We start from the raw sequence: 21,671 nt of genomic DNA, 5'->3' as shown, positions 1-21,671 counted from the left end.
TAGAAAAAGGTATAGAGTGTGCTGATAGAAAGTTTTGATTGCAGTGTGACAAATCCTATGTTGCTCGAGAGGAAGGCGATACATTAGTGGAGGAGCTGTTAGACACTCAACCTCCACCTCCCTATGCCCTGCAGAGAATATAGCCTGCTGCCCTGCCACCCTAGTCTTCCGCCCCTCTTGCCTCTACCTCTGGTTCTTCTGCTCTTGACCTGGCTGCTACGGCTACAGCACCTCCTGCCCTTTCACTGGCTTCACATGCCGTGGCTGCGACGACTGCAAGTCTTCCTGCTACACCTATTGTTTCAGCTTACTCTCTCTCCAACCCGCAACACAGCCATTAATAACTTTGGTGCCTGCCCCTTCATCTATTGTGTCTTCCAAGGCATCTCCCTTCCCAAACCTTGCTGAGTATTGGGACACCAGTGCGTGGACTGGAAGAGGGAGACTGTGCGACTGCACGGGAGCGAATGAGGGGTGTGCTGATTCGATCTGATGTGGGAGATGCAGAGAAAAAGATGGTAGCTAATCAGGCTGTGCAGTGGGCTGTAATCCGATTTACAGTGGGGAGGATGTATGGAGTGTGTTGAAAGAGTATGAACCGTTCATACAGGAGCATGCCCTCAAGCTTATGTCGGCTACAATAATTGTGTTGTGGGAACAGTGTTTCAATGGTGTCACACCTCAGATTGTTTATGACATCCAGGACCATGTGTATGTGCCCGACATGGCCCCTAACAACATTTTAGTAATGTTGCAACATTGATTGGTTATCGAGGTAGGTTAAATCAGAACAGCACGACAACAGCGACTCAGTTTCCGATGAGGGAAGTACATCCTATTTTTCACCCTGAGATACCGGAGCTGCGTGATCAGCATGATGCTGTTGTCAGACAGCGACTAGAGGCCCCCTTTCAACAACAATGGGTTTACACTCCATGGAAACGGAGTGAGGTTTTATCTCTTAAGAGTCAGTTGACCGACCCTAGGAAAAATCTGACTGCATAATACAAATAATTGGCAGAGGCCGCATCGTCGATAGTGATGTCACTGGCAGACATTGAGATGTTTTTTGGTTTGTTGGTACCGGTGGAAATTTGGCAGCAGATGCATACACAGGACCATGTTGTGGAGTTGGGTGGCACTTGGGACGAGATCAGGGCATGGGATAAAGAGAGGAAGCCTGGTGAGAAGCCTAAGGCTGACATACTAGCTTTGCCGGGCCGTATTATTACGTAAATACCATCCCTTATTCCACCTAAAAGTGTAGATTGGGACAAGTTAACAGTATGTCGTCAGAAGTAAGATGAAAGTGTATCTGATTTTTTTTTACTACGTTTGAAGGTGTGTTTTTAGATTTCAGTGGAAAGGATTGGTCAATGGAGGGAGGTGTCCGATTGTTCGTTAACAGATTTGTTACGAACCTGTTTCCTGAGATCGCAACTCGGTTACAGGCTTCGGAGAGCACTTGGACTATTTCCTCCCCATCAGTGATATTGAGTATGGCACAGTGTTATGAGCACAGGGACAATGAAGAGAAGGAGAAGGTGGAGAAGAAAAATAAAGAGTTGAAGATGAAGGTGTTGATGCAGTAGGTATCTAGAGGGAACGGGAGAGGACGTGGCACTGGTCCGGCCCGACAGCTGCCCCGCACTAACAGAAATGCTGCTCCTGTGGTGCCGAATCAGTTTGCATATTGTAAAGAGGAAGGGCACTGGTGCAGCGAGTGCCTGATGTTGTTGCAGAAAGTTGCAGTCTCTAAAGGACGGGGTTCTCATGGACGGGGTTGTGGAGCAGGTGGTCATGACGGGGTTCAGACAGATGAGGAGTCGCAGGGTCGCTCTAATCAGAACTATTTTGATGACTCTTGAGGGCGACAGTACTATCATGATGACTATGATTTGGATGAAGTGACCGGGTTGTCCCACAATTAGGAAAGCCAGGGACAGGGCGAGGGATCAGCTCAGATACCTGTAGATCAGCGCAGACATTATGTTACTGCTGACTTGCAGGGCTCAGCTAAGCAATTCTTGGTGAATACAGGCACAATGAAAAGCTCTGTTTCTCATTCACTGATCCCCGGGGAGCCCTGTCTGGCCATAATAATTTTTCGGTAGGCTTTTCTGGTGTTCTGGTTGTGAGCCCCATATCCAAACCCCTTGCCCTGACCGTTGTTCCTTTCACTGTTGATTTATCATTTTTGCTGATGTCCAATTGCGGTGAGAATTTGATGGGATTGGATTTCTTGAAGAAGTTATATGCTACAATTTATTGAGCCCCAGCGGATGTCTATACGACAATGGGCACTAATGTAGTTAGTACTAAGCAGTGTTTGTCCAAAATGCGTCCCTCCCTGCTGAATTCAAGGATGTGCCGCCCACGTTGTGGGCTACAGGTGATACGGAGGTAGGATTGTTAAAGATACCTCCAGACTCTATTAAGGTCAAAGACAATGCTGTTTTGCCTCGTATTCCTCAGTACAAAATACCACAAGCAGGGGAGCGAGTTCTATTGCAGATTATCCAGGATTTGATCAAGTCAGGGGTTGTTGAGGGGACAACTGTGAATGTGTGTAATAGCCCTATTCTTCCCATTCTTAAGAGTGCACCCTCGGGTTCCTCTGATGATCATCCTGATGTCTATCGTTTTGTGATTGATCTGCGTGAGGTTAATAGGACAGTGGTCTCTCAGTTCCCGGTGGTGCCCGACATCACTGCACTTCTGACGATGGTTCCTTCTTCTGTCAAATTCTTTTCTGTGATTGATTTGAAAAACGCCTTCTTTCTTTAGGATTCCCATTCATCCAGAGAGCAGGCACCTATTTGGATTCGGTCTCGCCGGCAGAAGCTTTCGATTTTGTCGCAGTCCTCAGGTCTATGCTGAAAGCCGTAGCACATATAGTCAAGCTCTAAAAGGCCAATTGGATTCCCTCACACTTCCCTCAGGTAATGTATTACTGCAGTATGTGGACGATCTCTTAATTGCTTCTGACCCTGTTGAAGGTTGCAAAGATGCAACAGTTAAATTGTTGCTGCATTTGGCTCATCACGGGCATAAAGTGTCCCTTTCAAAATTCCCATAGTATCAACACGAGGTCACCTACCTAGGTCACCTAGTGTCGAAGGAGGGAAGGAGACTAACACCAGAACGCATTAGTGCTATTGTCAAAATGCCCATCCCAAACACTCAGCGGGAAGTGCAAGCTTTCATAGGCATTACTTCGCATTGTCGGCACTGGACTCCTAACTTTTCCTTTCTAACAATGCCGCTGTTGCAGCTAACCACTAAAGATGTGCATAAAGCTGTGCCCTGGACGCCTGAATGTAAACAAGCTTTTGAGCAATTAAAGGTTATCCTTTGCTCTGTCAGTCAATTTGAAATTTCCTTTGGGACTCTATCAAATACTCTTATCATGATTCATACACCATTCATTCCCAATTGACACCAATATCACCATATCCTTATGGAATCCAAATTTCAGTATGTGATTTCATGTCTCATTAGAATTAGTTACAAATAGATATCAAAAAGTACAGTGATGAGGAGGAGCCAAGATGGCGACCGGGACGGCAGCGTAGATTCCCGGCTCCGTGAACCTCCGCATCCCGCACGGATATCCTGCACGAGATCCTCAGTCTGCGCTATGAGATCGTGTTTGTGAATGAGAGTGGCAACCGATCGTGTGACTCCGAGGTTTCTGGCTGCCGTACCGCCGGAGAAATCTGCAGTTGAACTTTGCGGCCCGTGCAGCCCCGGAGCCGGGACCTCGAGTGGACGCCTTGGCCGGGTGGCAGTTTAACAACAGCGGCCTGTAGTGACTGGGTGGAGTCGGTCCACCGGAGCGGTGCTGCCCTCGGCCTGCATTTTGCCGTAGGCGCTCCCACTGCTAAGCGTAGCGGACCGAGGACATGCCCGGGGGTGCAATTCTCAGATTCTTCGGTGCTTGCCCCTGCCTTTGACGGTGAGCTGCCCGGACGCCGCCCCTAGCTCGCCCTGATCCTTGCGGGCTGCTCCCGGCTTTTCGCGGGAGCTGGTCCGTGGCGGGGACGACTGTTGCCCGTGACCACGCAACGGCTGAATTTGTGCCTGCCCCCGGACCCCTGTCTTCAGCGACGTGGACCTCGAGGCGCTTGTCCCTGGGTCCCGGCCCCAATACGAGTCGGGCCTTCCCGGCGGCCATCTTGTTGCTATGCAGCCTACCATCCTGTCCACTGGGTCGCAGCAGGATTGGGAGTGTGTGACTTTTGGGAGTGTGGCGGAGCGATCGCAGAGAGCTGTGCTGGGGTACGGCGACCTCCTAGAGGCCCTTGGTGCCCTTCATTTCTCCTTGGCTCGTGGCGCCGGGGTTTTGGGGAGTAAGCTCGATGGTGTGGCATCAGCGTTGGGACAGTGGCGGCATGCTGGTCCACAGGTACACAGGGGCTTCCCACACTGCACACAGGAGGATAATGTCGCGGCCACCCCTGCGATTAGTGCACAGCCGGACACTCCGGACAGTATGCTACCGTGTGATCGGCTAACTGAGGGTTTGATCTGTTCCGGAGGTATTGGACCTGAGTGGAAAGTGGTGGCCTTGTCCCGTGCACGGCCTCCGGCGACCCAGGGACAATTCCAGCAACGTTTGCCTACTTTGGCTGATTCAGCCTTCCTGGACCTTGTGTGCAGTGCAGATCCTGGGGCAGCACTGGGAAAGACGTCCCTCCATGATGCGGACTGTGTTGGTACTCAGAGACTTCCACCCCACCTGTGTGCGTCGCTTCCCGGTTGTTTTTGGACACTCCTTTACCCTGGAACATCGGACATGGTGCTGGGTCGAGGGGTAGGCATGGGCAGAATTGCAAAGAGTGGTCAAGGATGAGGCTGATCCTTCGGGGGTGGTCATCCAGTAGACGGGCGGACTCATGGTTGCGTACTCTCATGGTTATTAGCATAGTTGGTGCATAATGCTCCCCATTCCCCTTTTTTGATATGGTCGATTTGGTGCTGCTTATTGTTTGCTGTGGGGAGACTTTCCGTGCGGGAGGGAGAAGCCGGGGGTATGTTTTGAAGGCCCTCCTCCAGTTTATTATACTCTCTCCACCCCCCCCCCCGTCTGGTGGGGTTCTTTCTTACTCCTTTTTCCCTGTTTCTTCTATATTTCGGGTCTAGTTCTAGGGCGACAGGCACACTGCTGGGGGGGGGGGGCCATACTCATTTGCAGAGGTGCAGGGTGGGGGGTTGGGGGAGGGGACTCTTTAGTCTTTATCTCTTCTTCCATGGCCTCCTTTTTCTTCTCCGCTTCTTCTTGTTTTTTCTTTTCTGGGATCAGCGCGGTACACCTCCTTTGTTGTGAATCGTCGCCTCTTCATGTGTGCCACAGTTTCCGGGGTGTTCTCTGGGCGTTAGGTACCGGGGCCTGCAGGCGCAACTGTTTTTGATATTCTTCCCCATCCGGAATTTCCCGTGTCTGCGCCATTGATCCAATAGATTGCTGCTTATTGCTTACGTCTATTATTCTTGCCCCTTATCGTTGTTGGGAAATTGTTTGGCACCTGATCCTACTGTCTTGTTTCATTATAAAATGAAAAACCCTTTTTCTCCTGGTGTCCTACCTGCGCGGCTCACTGGCCGGACTATATTGGAATGAAGATTCTGCTCTCCGAGGTGCCGCCTGTGTTTACATTTGCTCTTATTGCTCTGATTGCTTAGCGGCCGGCCCCGGGGGGTTGTAGGCCCATACTTGTTAATGATTGAAATGTCAATAAAGGTTTTTCAACAAAAAAAAAAAAAAAAAAAAAAAAAGTACAGTGATCACATTCACAGAAATATAAAATTACATGAAATATATCACAATATTATAAAAACAAATTCACACCAAATATCTCAACTGTTAAAAACAATGTCTCAGAAAGTCCATATGGAAAACAGGGAGAAAAAATCATTAGACACTCATTAATTAGTCTTTCTAGTGCACTAATCGAACTGCACAATCCTGGATTGGACCACTCTGATGGTACAGTCTATGTACAACCAAGGCTGAGTCGATTTAATGCTCAACTGACTCAGCGTCGACGTGTTTCGGTGAGTTAACACTGATGCAACCACCTGTTTCAGGCACAAGGATAAATGTCTCCCACTATTTCAAATCAGTTGTGGGAAATTGTTTGAAATAGGTCCATGAGGGTAAATATTTCAAGGCATCAGACCTCTACAGGATATCGTTACAAGATGAGTTGTTTAAAACTTAAAAGTTTCCAAGTGTTTCATAATATTGTGTGTGGGATTAAAAAATCTCCACTGCAAATCTCATCCGAAAGAGTCACAGTGTATATCCTCAATTATTAAACTGGCACCGGGAAAGTGATACCTCCGGTCTTTTCCAGGTTACCCATAGTTGTCTGTCTTGTTCAGAAGCTTGGTACGCCAGACTATGCTAAACCATTCGTGCTATATGTACAAGAGACGGCTGGTTGTGTGCTTTCTGTCTTAACACAAGCCTGTGGAGGTAAGCAGAGGCCATGTGCTTATTTTTCTGCTTTGCTTGACAACGTCGCGAGAGCCCTCCCTGGCTGTCTAAGAGTGGTCGCGGCCGTCTCTATCCGACAATCCGCAGGGCTCGCCCTTGATACCGATCTCACAGTCATGGTACCTCATGCTGTGTATACACTTTTGAACAAGACGAAGACACAACTCCTCACCAGTGCACCTCTGACTGGTTATGAGATGACCCTCTTTGCACCACATGTCACAATAAAAAGATTTGCCACTCTGACCCCAGCCACGTTACTAACCCTCCCTTCTGAAAGTGAGGAAATAGACATACATGATTGTATTTTTCAGACTGAAGAGGAGAGGAAGAGATGGGTAGACCTGTCTGATTTTCCCCTATCTGAACCCCGAGGGGAGCTATATGTTGATGGCTCTTGTTTCAAATTACTGGATGGCACAACCACTGCAGCATATGCCATAACTACCCTACATATAGTAGTTGAGACATCACAAGTTCCCTATCAATCGGCCCAAGCTGCAGAGCTAGTTGCCCTCCTTCGAGCTTGCGAGTTAAGTAAGGGAGTGGCTGTCAATATTTATACTGACAGCCAGTACGCCTTTGGGGTTGCCCACAATTTTGGGTGGCTCAGGGCGGAGAGAGGATCCCTGACCTCACATGGGTTAAAGATCCAGAATGGCCCCTTGATACACAGCCTTTTGTCAGCCCTGGCACTCCCCAAGAGGTTAGCAATAGTGAAGTGCAGCACCCACAGGGCAATTACTGATGATGTGGGAAGGGGAAATGCATTTGCAGACCAAATAGCTAAGGAAACGGCTTGAACAAAGATGAAAAAGATGTTTGTGGCTGGTCCTGCTAGATGGGTACCTGAAGTTATGATGTTTGAAGATACACTGGACAGTGTGAAAGAGATACAAAGCGAGGCAACTGTTGAGGAGTTGGCAATATGGCAGAAAAGCACAGCACGTTTAGATGAGGATGGGTGCTGGACGGAGAAGTCAGGGAAGCAAAGGCGGATGCTGCCGGACGCCTATGTCTTCCCTGTCATTACCATGACGCACGGGCCAGCTCACATTAGCACCAAGGGTATAGGCAAACTATTAGACCCCGTGTGGCAGAATGACAACATCCCCAAAATAGCTACTCACTTGGTTAAATATTGTATTGTATGCATGAAGTATAATCCTGAGAAAGAATGGCTACGGCGAAAGCCCTCCTGAAGGAGTCTTTCCCTCGTTTCAGTTTACCTCGCTTGATCTGGTGTGACAATGGCAGTCATTTCAATTCAAAAGTCATCCTGCTGGTGTGTGATGGGCTATACACATTAGGCAGAAGTTCCACACTGCACCCTCCCCCACCAGTCAGCAGGTTTGTTTAAGAAGTACAATGGTACTCTCAAGCTGGAACTGGCAAAAATTCAGGGAAGCACCGGATTGAAGTGGCCAGATGCTCTACCGTTGGCTCTTCTGTCAACGAGAGCTACGACTCACACTAGGACAGGATTGTCCCCATATGAGGTTGTGTTCGGCTGCCCAGCAAATGTTTGGGGCGTCCCGCAACCAAGACACTTTTCAGACATTGAGTATCCTCTGTTAGTGGATTATCTTTATGAATTGACTAAAAACTTGCGTTATATTTATCAACAGATACAAGAGACGTTGCCACCTTAACCAGAGGGGCCCGGGCATAACATCTGACCTGGTGACTTCATACTTGTGCGGCACTTCCAGAGAAAGGGAAGCCTGGAGCCCCATTGGAAGGGGCCTCTGCTGGTACTTCTTGCCACCAGGAGTGCTGTTAAGGTGACCAGTCGGAAGAACTGGATTTATACCTCCCACTGCCGGAAGGTGCCGTTACCTCTTCCCTATGACCAGTGCGTGATCGATGGCATAGTTGATCACGAGACGGAGAAGGTGCCACACTTCATCCATTTTTCGGATGCCCGACTAACGTGGGTGCAAACAGAGGAGGAGAATGATGCAGTATTGAATGAGGCGGTCCCCCAGAAGTAAGGGCCTTCCAGGATCCTCCTCCACTTGGCCCACAAGTGCTTTAGCCACAGTCCCCTGTCCCCTCTGAATTTGAGCCCCTGTTTAGTGACCACTCTGTGTTCAGAGTGGCTAGGTACAATTTGCATCCCCGAAGGAGGGACAGTGCACCAAAGGAAAAGTCAGATTAACAGGGATGGACTGCGTGGATAAAGAATAGGGTGCATGTACCCTGTCTTTGGTACCAACGATACCTTAGGGAAAGGGAGATTGGTGCATTGTCTGAGACAGGATCAGCTGAGGGTGTCTTCCCAAAAAGGGGGGTGCCCTATCTTGGACGACGTGGGATTTCTTAAATGGGCCGTGATCGCACCGCCCCACCGCTGTGCTCAGTAGCACCACCGTTGATAAACAATAGGAGTCTGCCAGCGAGGCTCTAAAGGACGTTGGAACGTATTGCTTATTCTCTTGGTTACTTGTCACTAACACCATTGTGTTTTCCCCTCTTATCATCATGTAGCATTTTGGGCACCCAATTGTTGAGGAGGAACAGCCTTTTGCAGCACGCCGTTGGGAGAGGGATGGGGTAGCTTTGGCCCAGTTGGTCGAAATAGGGCAAAGTGATCTTTATAGTGATTGTCCTGATTTCCCTACTAGCAATACTTGGAATAATGTGTTTTCTAGATGAGAAATGTCCTGTTCACTCTTTGATTGGCACAACACTTGGTCCCCCTGAACATATGTTTGTCACCCGGGCTCCTCACAAAGGTGAACACAGAAAGACATATGTAGATAACGTGTTCCTCCAAATGTTACACCAGGCCCATAGTACGTCCGATGTCACTAATTGCTGGATCTGTGGGCTGCTCCCTTCTGTGATTGTAATGCTCAGATATCCCCTGGACCAAGGTATGTACCGTCACTTTCCCAGGGAGAGAATATCAGTTCCAAACTTAACACAGCACTTCCTAAGGTGGGCAAACTTTCAACACTCCCCCAAAGGCAAGGCAAGAAAACAATATATACACAGCACTTCTCTAGAGCGAAACATACTTTGCACATCACTTGCCAGGAGTAGAACAACTTCCTATAACACAATTACCTGCTAGAAGGGAGTTCCCCCATACTTCTACAACAGAATACTTGGCCAAGAAGAGTCCACACCTCCTGCTACAAGGAAAAGACAAATTGGTATATCTGGGATGTATTTATTTGTAAATAGCACCACACGGTAAGCCGAATGCACTTATCATAGCAGACTCTAACATATCAATAGTATGATTGAAACACAATCAAAGCAAATATATATGTAGAAATATATATATGTATGGATATAAGAATCAGAAAATAAGAAGGAAAGGAGAGAATCAGTAAATAATCAAGAGACAGTTAGTAGCAGAGACACCTCACCTACTGCTCCACCATTTCACCCCACTTCGCTCAAGGGGAGTCCATTGCTTGAACCGGGCGAAAGCTCAGAGGTGACACCAGCCTCCACTCTTCCGTGACAGCACGTCTGCTCCAAGGCGTGAACTTCCACCAGCCCAGTGTAGACTCCCCTCTTTAATACAAATTCAAACACAGCGAAGCTTCTAGCAAGCCTCGCCCCCTCGTTCTCATGAGAGCCCATACCAGCCTGCTTCAAGGCCACAGAAACGGTTGATCAGGCCTCTGCTATGGCTCCAAGACAAACCATGTACATTCCTCTGATAAGAACCAGTTCTCTCTAGTCAGAAAAATGCGAAAAACAGGAGGCAGAGCAGAACATGCCGTCTTCTTTGTGCAGGCACAGAAAGTTAGTTAAGCCATGCACACAAAGGCCCAAAGCAAGATGGAATCAGAAAAGCAAGGATGACATGAAACCATGTCAAAGGCAATAGTTAGCACCTATAATTCTCATCCACACAACTTACAAGCACCACTGTGCACACAGAAAATTTTGAAGCAAGGTAAAGTCAGACGGCAGAATGACATTAGACCACGTCAAAGCCAATAGGTCAAAGTCATAATTCACCTAACCCAAATAATATTATACACTTAAACCCTCAGTATACAACATTGAGCACATGTGTGCACCACCACCCACAATACTGCACCTCAACATCCCATATCTTCTATTCTTGGCAAGACTATTCTACTAAAAGACAGCAAGATTACAGGACAGAAGACAAGCAGGCATATGCAAGCCCATCCTACATTAAGGCTAGGGCAACATAACACACTTAAGTCAGTACAAAATGGTGGTGGTTGAGGGTCATCATAGGGTGTCAGACCACAAAAGTGGCTCATTCACTACATTGCACCCCATGACCCTCGATCATCACCATTCACATATGTCAAAAACAAAATCTCTTAACTAAAGGCACAACTATGAATGAAGCACTGCATCTCTTAACTGCAAAAATGGAATCATTGCAAAGCAAATAGCAACTGTATATCATAACTGAAAAACAAAACTATCATTGAAGCACTGCATATCTCAATTGAAAGCAAAACCATTTAAAACCACATTTCAAAATTGAAAGACACAACTACTAAAAAGCACATGTTGAAACAGCAACTCATGTGTTGAAGTGGCTACACAAAAATATATAATTCAAAACAAATCATGACGAAAAAGCAACTATGATCAGAATACTACATTGCAAACTCATCAAAAGTACATGAGAATCACTTTAGAGCAAATAAAGTCTACATTCTCTAAATACATGTAAAGGCAATAAATCAGGTGCATCTATAAATAGCTCATAGATATCTGGATACATGTTAAATGAATACACAAAATAAATGAATCAAGCTCTTGATTTAATTTAATTTAAAAAGCATTTATAAAGCGCAGCGTACACCGAACGGTTTCTTGGCGCTAGTGGAAGGGATTGGCTACAGAGACAGAAGGGAGCCCGGGATTGGGCCGGAGAGGGGGTTTACACAGGGAATGCCTGATTAAAAAGAAACGTTTTTAGATCCTTACGGAAGGATAGATAGTGGGTAGACGCACGTAGGTGGTCTGGAAGGGAGTTCCAGAACGTGGGGGCCAAGGTGGAAAAGTTGGACCCACCCCACTTTTTGCGTCTGAAGCGTGGGATTTGGAGAAGGGACTTGGAAGAGGAACGAAGTTGTCTAGAGGGAACGTATTCTGTTATTAGTGAGGAGATGAAAGCAGGTGCGGTGCCTTGACGAGCCTGGAAAACCATGCAGGCGGTTTTGAACAGAGAACGTTCCTTTAGCGGGAGCCAATGAAGCTCCCTGAGGAGGGGTGTGGAGTGGTGGTAGCGTGGAAGACCAAAAACCAGTCGGGCGGCTTGGTTTTGGACTACCTGTAGCCTCCTTAGGCTGTATGCTGGTATGCCGTTGTAGAGGGCGTTGGCGTAGTCCAGTCGTGATATGACTAGAGCGGCCATGATCATTTTGAGTGTCTGGGGGGAGAAGAAGCGGGCGACAGTGCGGATAGTCCGGAGAGTGAGGAAGCAGGAGGAGACTACGGAGCTGATTTGAGAGTGGAGGGTGAGCTGATTATTCATTTTAACCCCCAGAGTTTTGACCGTGGTAGAAGGAGTGGGGGCAGGGCCAAGGGTAGGGGGCCAGAAAAGAGAATTCCAGGGACTGGAAGAACCTCCGGTAAGAACCAACTCGGTTTTATCCGGATTCAACTTGAGATGGTTATGGTTCATCCAGTCCCTGATAAATGTCATGGTGTACTGGAAGCTGGGAACAGAGAGGGGAGAAGAAGATAGATCAAAGATGAGCTGGAGGTCATCCGCGTAATTAAACACGGTGACCTCCAGCTGTTGAAGAGCGAAAATGAGGGGGAAGATGTAGAGATTGAATAGTAGGGGGGACAAGGAAGAACCCTGGGGGACACCACACGTGACGGGGAGTGGGATGGTTGTAAAATCTCCGAGCCGGACCGCCTGAGTGCGGTCCCTCAGAAAGGAGGAAAGCCACACCAGGGCTGTTCCCTCAATTCCAGCCGCCTTGACACGGGACAGTAAGATGGTGTGGTCTACCGTGTCAAATGCGGCCGAGAGATCGAGGAGTACCAGGGCCTGGTGTTTGTTATGATCCATACCCTTCCTGAGGTTGTCCAGGACTGATACCACGACTGATTCAGTCGAGTGTCTAGGTCGAAAGCCAGCCTGGCGGGAGGCCAAACCCCCATTGGCCTCTACATGGGTGCTGAGTACCGTGGTAACATAACGTTCCAGCACCTTGCCCAAGTAGGGCAGCAGGGAGATGGGGCGGTAGTTGGCTGAGATGGATGGGTCAGCGCCAGGTTTTTTTAGGATGGGCACTATGGTGGCTGATTTGAGCATAGGGGTCACTACTCCCTGCGCTAGGGAACTGTTAAGAAAGGTAATGGGGGGTTCAGGACAAGAGGAGTAGATTCGTTGGAGAATTCGCGCCGGACAGATGTCTGCCGGAGAGCCTGATTTCACTTTGGGGAGTAAGTCTAGGAATACCTCTTCAGTGATGGGGGGGATGGAGGTGAGAAGGTTTTGAACAGTAGGAGGAGAGGGGTCGACATAGGCTGATGAGGGGGGGGGATGTTGGCTTTGATGGTAGCGATTTTATCGAGGAAGTAAGTGTTAAGTTGATTACAGAGGGGCTGGGATGGGGGGATTTGAGGTGAAGCCTTGTCGGAGTAAGCCAAGTCCTGCACTATGCTGAAGATCTTCCTAGGTTTATTTTCGGCAGACATTATTTTGGTTGAGAAATAGGAGGTTTTGGCGGAAATGATTGCGATCTTATAATCGGCGAGTGATTTCAGATAAAGAGATTTGAGTGAGGGACAATAATTTTTCCTCCAGTGCCTTTCTGCCTGTCGAGCGGACAGCTTTAGTTCTTTTAGGTGGTCATTAAACCACCTGTTAGACTCCTTTGGTCGCCGGACGGAGATGCGGCGCAGGGGAGCCACTGAGTCACAACCTCTAGCCAACCAGGTATTGATAGTGTTGGCTTGGGAGTCGGACGAGAGATCGGAGAGGGACGGGGTAGAGTTCTGAAGGTGAGACATAAGAGTGGAAAAGTCAACTCTATTCCAATTCCGCGCCCAGGTGTTTTTGGCGTGGGGGACTTTGGATATCGAGTTGAGAGAGACGGAGAAGGAGATAAGGGCATGGTCGGACCAGGGACAGGGGGAGACCGTCACCGGGGAAACTGGAAGATTAAGAGACCAGACCTGGTCAAGAGTGTGACCGTGAGAGTGAGTGGGAACAGAGATGTGTGGTATGAAATTTAAAGATGTGAGAGTCTCTGTGAATTCTTTCGAGGCTGTACACTCAGAAGGGTCCGAGGGCCAGTAGTTGAAATCCCCTAATACCAGGACTGAGGCATAATTGACCACCATGTTGGCCAAAAGGTCTTGAAGAGCCGGCAAGAATAGAGGCAAAAACTGGGGAGGACGGTACATTAGGAGACAGGTGATAGGAGGGGAGAGGGCGAGGGAACGAACAGTGAGGAATTCAGTGGAGGAGATAGGGGGGGAGGGGATGGGTTGAAAATTTAGTTCCGACCGAACAATAATCGCCACTCCACCGCCAACCCTACCTGCTGGGCGGTCAGCGCGTAAGGCCACATAGGAGGGGGGGAGGGTAGCCAAGAGAACAGGCAGGGAAGAGTCACAGAACCAGGTTTCGGTCAAGAGCAGTAAGTCAGGCTTTTCAGAATCAAGCAAGACAAAGAGCTCATGATGGTGCTTGACCGCAGACCTGGTGTTAAGCAGGAGGATGGATAGTGACTGGGTGGGAGGGGAAGGGCCGAGTGGGAGAGGGCATTGCGGGAAACAGACGGGCGGAGAGAACGGCAGAGTAGGAGTGGGAGAGGGTGCGATCCCTAGGGAAGTAATATGCCTGCGGACAGAGTCCGAGAGTGGCAAGTGGCCCTGGAGGGTGATAAGCTCCTCAGAGGAGTAGGAGATAGAATTGGCATGGAGTCGTGCCCCTAGCCCCGTCCGGCTAGGGGCACGACTAATGCCCCTAGCCGGACGAGGCATTAGGGGAATGCTCCTAATGCCTCTAATGGTGAAACTGGAAACTCTACTGCCAAACTCATATATTGTAGCAACAGCAACAGGGTTTTTCTCTTCAGTCTCTAACTCAGAAAATATGTACTCTAAGTGCAGCAAAGCGTCTATTGGTCTCCATCCCTAAAAAGAAAAACAGTCCTTCTGTGTGAAAAAATACACAGCCTTCTCCCATCGCATCTGAACTTCACGTTGATAAAACAGTTCTGGCAAAGCACATCCTGTAGTTCCCTCTCTTTTTTTTTCTTCACTTGTGCACAAGGAGTTCCCTGTGTGAAAGACACACAGCCTTCATGCATGTAAAGTCGGCCTCACGTGAAGGAAACAGTTCCACACTCTGCTGATCCCTCTTTTCTTGGAAAGAAGCAGTCCATTTGTGTAGGACACAGCTCTCCGGCATCTATCTGCATCTGTATGTCCTTGACAAAGGAGGACCCCATCCAGTCTGGGTAGCCACAGGACATCAGCATCCATCAGCCGCATGACATCAGCCGCCATTGTCTGGTCTGGCAATCACTCCAGGCTTGGGGGAGGGGGAAGAAGGATGGGGGGGAGGGCCCCACTCACACGGGGGAAGGGAGTCCCACTCACACGTGGGGACTGGGCCAATCTGAAAAAGAAACAAGCATCACTCTTCTTGCAAAAAACATTTTTCAAAAGCACACTTTTTCTGTCTCGCATTTCTGAAAGTACAATATTTTCATTTCTGTCTGCATAGCTCTCCTCTAGCTCTGGGGAATTATCAAAGAATTCTACCAACGCTTTAGCCTCTGAATTCTTGGTAAAATCTCTCTTTTTCTTTACACAGCAAGAAGGGCTGGGGCAGTCTCCTTCTCTCACTGCACCCCTCACAGGTGCTGCCCCCCTTCACAAAAATCTCTGTGGACACCAACTGGCCCCTCGCCAAACATAACAAGCAGAGACTTCTCTGCTGCCTCTAGCTCTCACCTTATCTCCTCCAAGGCCGAAGTGCCCTGCACTCCTGCCAACTTTCGTCTGCTCCTATCTGCTCTGCGACTCTCCTCATGGGGGGGGGGGGGAGGAAACCTGCGCCTTTGCAAGCCTCCCAAACATCTATCTCCAAGAAGCTGTCTCTGTCTACTGGGGAGAGGAGCTGGGATGACCCCTCCCATAGGAATTCCTCCTCAGACTTCACAGAAAGCCTGAACTCTTCTCAGCGTTGCTGGATGATCTCACTGCAAGCTTCCCAAACATCCATCTCAAAGACGCTTTCAAATGAAGCACCAACAGTGTATTTCATTTCTTCCCGTGTGCCAGATTTCTATGTGCACCCACTCCCAGAACAACTCTTTACATGCCTGAGAGGAAAACAGCTTTAACCTCTCCTGACCTCCTGCAAGACTTCACATTCTTTAATTCTGAAAATGCTCCACCATTCTGTCTAACTAATTCAAGCAAATTCTTAACTGCCATTTGTCTATCACCTCATAAAATAAAAATTAAAAAAACTAAACTGCTCATCGGCAATATCAAAAGTCACATTCCAAGTCCCATGCTACTTCTGAAACAATATCTAGGACAGCATCAGTCAAAGAAGGTGTATGTTTGTCCAATTCGCAATAATCAACTGTCATGCATCAAGAATTATCACATTTGCACACAGGCTACACAAAATCATTTCAAACATTTCTGATTAGGGTCACCACCTCTGCATCTGTCAAGCCCTGCATGATCTCACTGATCCCTTCACGCCCATCTGGCATTCTGTACTGTTTCAAATGAATTTCCTTTGTAACATGGGGCACCTTCACTGGGGAATCTTGTGTTTCAAACTCCACCTCAGGACCTTCTATTAAATCCTGTGCAAACTGTTTTTCTGTCTGTACATGCCACTTAATAACCATTGCTTCCTCCCATAGGCAAATCACATTTTCTCTAACGCTGTTCTGTCCAGTATCTTTTAGTGTGCAAAAGCACAGCAGCATCTGCATTTGTCCAGCATCTGAATTTAAAAGTGACCTCTTCTTACCCTGCACTTCTTTGTAATCATTGTACACAATCTGCTGTTCACATTCAAAATCATATTGTTGCGTTACTCTTTTGAAGCAAAATGTATCATTCACTGTCATGTCTAATTTCTGTCCGCAACCGGTGATCGTTAAGCCTAAAACGTTGGTCTGTTTACCTCCCCGTACATTCCTGTCTGGCTGAAAAATCTCCTCAGAAGAATTAATTAAAACTGTCTGTGTAGCTTGTAGTCTGACCGCATTCTCTGTTACATTTATCACATCTGAATCATTCTGGCTGGTCAAAGTAAACAGCTTCAGAGCCTGGTACACGTTTAATTCTGTCTTCAAAGATATATTTTCAAACTGTGAATCAACTAGCTCTGTTTTCAACTCACTACGTTCTTTTTGCAAATGCTCACATTTTTGATGCATATTAACCAACACATTTAAAATAACACCGCTGTCTCTGTCTAAAATGTCATAAATCTCCTGCTGATTAACACCCTTCATCGCAACTCCGGAGTCTGTAACCTCGAAGGAGTCCCACGTATCACTGTTATTCTCTGTTATTTTACATTCACTTTGCAATTGAATACATTTTATATGCATTCCTTAACAAACACTTGAAAGGGATCCAGCCCTTTCTGCCTAACGTAGCAAGCTATTTATAAACACACCTAAACACACACACACCAATTCTAACTCAGCACAATTAGCTCACTTCACGAGCCAGCACACCATATGGTCTACCCCCATTCAAATAAATCAATTGATATCTAAGAGTCTGCTTTCAATTTCTAAAAAACATATTTCTTCCCCTTTTAAATCAATGTTCACATCCTGCAACCGACTATGCCAAAAATGTAATGCGCAGATCTCCCCTGGACCAAGGTATGTACCGTCACTTTCCCAGGGAGAGAATATCAGTTTCAAACTTATGGAATATAACGTATACACAGCACTTCGTAAGGTGGGCAAACTTTCAACACTCCCCCAAAGGCAAGGCAAGAAAACAATATATACACAGCACTTCTCTAGAGCGAAACATACTTTGCACATCACTTGCCAGGAGTAGAACAACTTCCTATAACACAGTTACCTGCTAGAAGGGAGTTCACCCATCCTTCTACAACAGAATACTTGGCCTAGAAGAGTCCACACCTCCTGCTACAAGGAAAAGACGAATTGGTATATCTGGGATGTATTTATTAGTAAATAGCACCACACTGTAAGCTGAATGCACTTAACATAGCAGACTCTAACATATCAATAGTATGATTGAAACACAATCAAAGCAAATAGATATGTAGAAATATATATATGTATGGATATAAGAATCAGAAAATAAGAAGGAAAGGAGAGAATCAGTAAAGAATCAAGAGACAGTTAGTAGCAGAGACACCGCACCTACTGCTCCATCATTTCACCCCACTTCGCTCAAGGGGAGTCCATTGCTTGAACCGGGCGAAATCTCAGAGGTGACACCAGCCTCCACTCTCCGTGACAGCACGTCTGCTCCAGGCGTGAACTTCCACCAGGCCAGTGTAGGCTCCCCTTTTTAATACAAATTCAAACACAGCGAAGCTTCTAACAAGCCTCGCCCCCTCGTTCTCATGAGAGCCCATACCAGCCTGCTTCAAGGCCACAGCAACGGTTGATCAGGCCTTTGCTATGGCTCCAAGACAAACCATGTACATTCCTCTGATAAGAACCAGTTCTCTCTAGTCAGAAAAATGCGAAAAACAGGAGGCAGAGCAGAACATGCCCTCTTCTTTGTGCAGGCACAGAAAGTTAGTTAAGCCATGCACACAAAGACCCAAAGCAAGATGGAATCAGAAAATCAAGGATGACATGAAACCATGTCAAAGGCAATAGTTAGCACCTATAATTCTCATCCACACAACTTACAAGCACCACGGTGCACACAGAAAAGTTTGAAGCAAGGTAAAGTCAGAAGGCAGAATGACATTAGACCACGTCAAAGCCAATAGGTCAAAGTCATAATTCACCTAACCCAAATAACATTATACACTTAAACCCTCAGTATACAACATTGAGCACATGTGTGCACCACCACCCACAACACTGCACCTCAATATCCCATATCTTCTATTCTTGGCAAGACTATTCTACTAAAAGACAGCAAGATTACAGGACAGAAGAGAAGCAGGCATATGCAAGCCCATCCTACATTAAGGCTAGGGCAACATAACACACTTAAGTCAGTACAAAATGGTGGTGGTTGAGGGTCATCATAGGGTGTCAGACCACAAAAGTGGCTCATTCACTACAGTGATGCACAAGAATGATGTGTTGTTGTCTATGCCCTTTTCTTACCTCGGAAGTTGTGAAGGCTGGTTTCAGCTCTTCACTATGGTATACACTCATTATCACTCTGATACTATGAATATGACGTTAGCTGACTACGAAACTATCTTAGAGTATATACGTGTACATCAAGGGTTTACCCCAGGGGAACAAGGGACACCAGATACATTATCCATACTTATTTATTATAATACATTGTCTCTTACAGCTTGCATGAAGGTCTATGAAAGAGAACAAAATGTAACATGGCTTCAAAATGAAATGTCTGATTTTTGGGATTTCAGTGTCACTGAATACTATAAATCTTTTCAGATGCGTAATATTACTCATGATGTGGCAATGCCAGTTCCGGTGGTTAACACGACAGCGCGTTTCTGTGTTAAAGGGTAAGGAAAAATAGGGGTGAGTAACTGCAATTACACCTATGTACTGAGTACCATGAGTACCCTCCTATGTCTGGAATCTAATTATCTTAATTTCAGAAAACAGCTTAAAACTTTTCTCTTTCTGTGTTTTTAAGGTGTCACATTAAGCGCTGAGATGCCCCTGGGTAGCCATGCGCTATATAAATGTGTATTCATTCATTCATGTTTGGCTCCCTCGAGGATGGTCTGTAATATGTTATCTCTCCTTTCTCCTTCCACCGCTGTATATGTGGCCATCCAACTACCATAGGGATCACCGACTACAATGCAGGGGTGTTCATCTGTCACGTGCTAGACGAGTTATAGACACTGCAGACATAGATCAGACAGATACCACATTGCAGCAGTTCACTGATGCTATGAAGGGTATTGTTCCCTTTTGGGCTCCCATGTCCAATAGTCTTAATATTCAAAGACTCACTAGGGTAGTGGAAGGGGTAATAAATGCAACGGCTGGAATACTTACTAATATTACAGCTGAGCTCCAGGATACGAGACTTGTTGCCCTTCAGAACAGGATGGTGTTAGATGTCAGCCTTGCTGATCAGAGTGGGGCCTGCCGTATCATCGTTAGTAGTTGCTGTGTATACATACCGGACCACGCCCGAATGTGTATGCGGCTATACAGAAGCTCCATTGGCTTGTCTCTGACATACACCAAGAGAATGGTGCATGGTCTCTCACTGGGTGGTTTTGGGTCCTGTTTGCATCATTGGGTTGGAAGATTATTATCTTTCTGGTCGCCATAGCTGGTATCATCTTAACGTACTGTCTCTGTATACATTGTCTTCCTGCCTGTTTTGCCTACTGTATGAAAATGTTGACAACTCACCCCACACCCCTAGAACATTACCCTAAGGGCAAGGCCATGATGATGCAGAATATCCAGGATTTGATGTGCATAGACAAGGGTATTTTTGAGTATTGATGGAGTATGTTTAGATTTGTACTATGTCCATTACGTAATACAGAGAGTCGTAGCTCTCCATAGTAGCAAAATTAGTTAGCAAATGCTAAAAGAGGGGTCTGTTGGACTGGAAAAATACTTCCAATCGGCTCCCCCCTATTGGCATTGCGCATAAGTTAGCATTTGCTGCACTATTTTGCCCACAGCCACCATTTTGTGTAATGATCAAAGTAACTTCTGTCTCATTCTGTCTGCCTCAGCAGCAACGCTCCAATATTTATTTTTTGTATTTCTTCAAGGTTGAGCTTCGCTGTCGCATTGAATACATGAATGTGACTTTGCATACCTTTTTTGTAAGATAGGTCCGTTCTCATGCTCTACCGTAGCGGGCACGGGCAAAGTAACCTTGATGTTGAGATAACATGTGCCCGATCCCAGGAGCGTAACTCATCTTCTGTGTCTCCTTTGTTAGCCAGCTCCAACTGGAATTTTCCAGTTTTGGACAGGTCTTGCTGGGCATTGGAAATGTATAACAATTAATGTGATGTTGGGAGGAGTCAGTCCCCTCGGTAGCATCTAAGGAGGCTAGTCAGACTGGACTCCGCTCGAGTAAAACTAATAAATAACTTTGTTTGTATTCTCTACTGTCTGACCGACTCTTCATTTGTGTGGAAGGCTAAGAGGTGGTCACGAGTCCTTCAGCCTCAACATTCTTTCAACACAATATTCTGGGGAATAATATTTAGTAGTACATTATATCAGACCACTAATAAAAAAACACCTAAAAGCATTTTGTGCTTTAAAACCTTGCTTACTGTACTTTTTTCCCCTTCAAGTATTTGGGAAAGAATATACCTATAGTGCATAGTTAATGTTTTTGTTCTTTCCAGTTTTATCATATAGCGCAAACTCGACTCAAAGGTATCAGAGCGCTTTACATGAGCACCAGTTGCATTACAGAGGGACACATAATTTTTAGGTCTTGCCTGTGTTGCAGTGCATGCACTGCTCGCTGGTGAGAAATTTTGTGAGAGAGGGATTTCAGAAAAGGGCTTTAAGCCCCGCCCCTCATTTCCATTGGCTGGCGTCACCGTTTATGCTAAACAGTGGCCTGCTATTGGAAATGAGGGTTTTTTGTGGATGCCCTTTCGCCTCCGATCCGAATGGGTCGCCTGCTTTGCTGCTGGCGCAAAGCACTTTCTTATCTTTATGGGGCCATGTGTTTCTAATTCACGCTAATTAGAAACACATGGCCCCATAAAGCTAAGAGATCGATGCTTGTTTTTTCTTTGCATTCTGGAATTTGTCCCCCTGGTTTTATAATGGGATAAACAAGACTGCAGGGAAGAAAACAGCTAGTAACTCATGCACGTAGTACTTGCCACTTCTCTCATTGTCAAAAAGAGCCTGTTCCTCTTTATTGTGTAAAAACCATTTTCTGACCACTGCGGTCATTTTAAAAGCTCCACTGTGAAGAGGTGGCACAAAGAAAGGTTGGTTGAGGCCTAAACCCACCACAACAAACACTCCTGATATTTGCATTAAGC

This window comes from Triturus cristatus, chromosome 7 (assembly GCF_964204655.1).
Source record: "Triturus cristatus chromosome 7, aTriCri1.1, whole genome shotgun sequence".
NCBI lineage: Eukaryota > Metazoa > Chordata > Amphibia > Caudata > Salamandridae > Triturus > Triturus cristatus.
Note: the sequence above shows the minus strand (reverse complement) of the source record.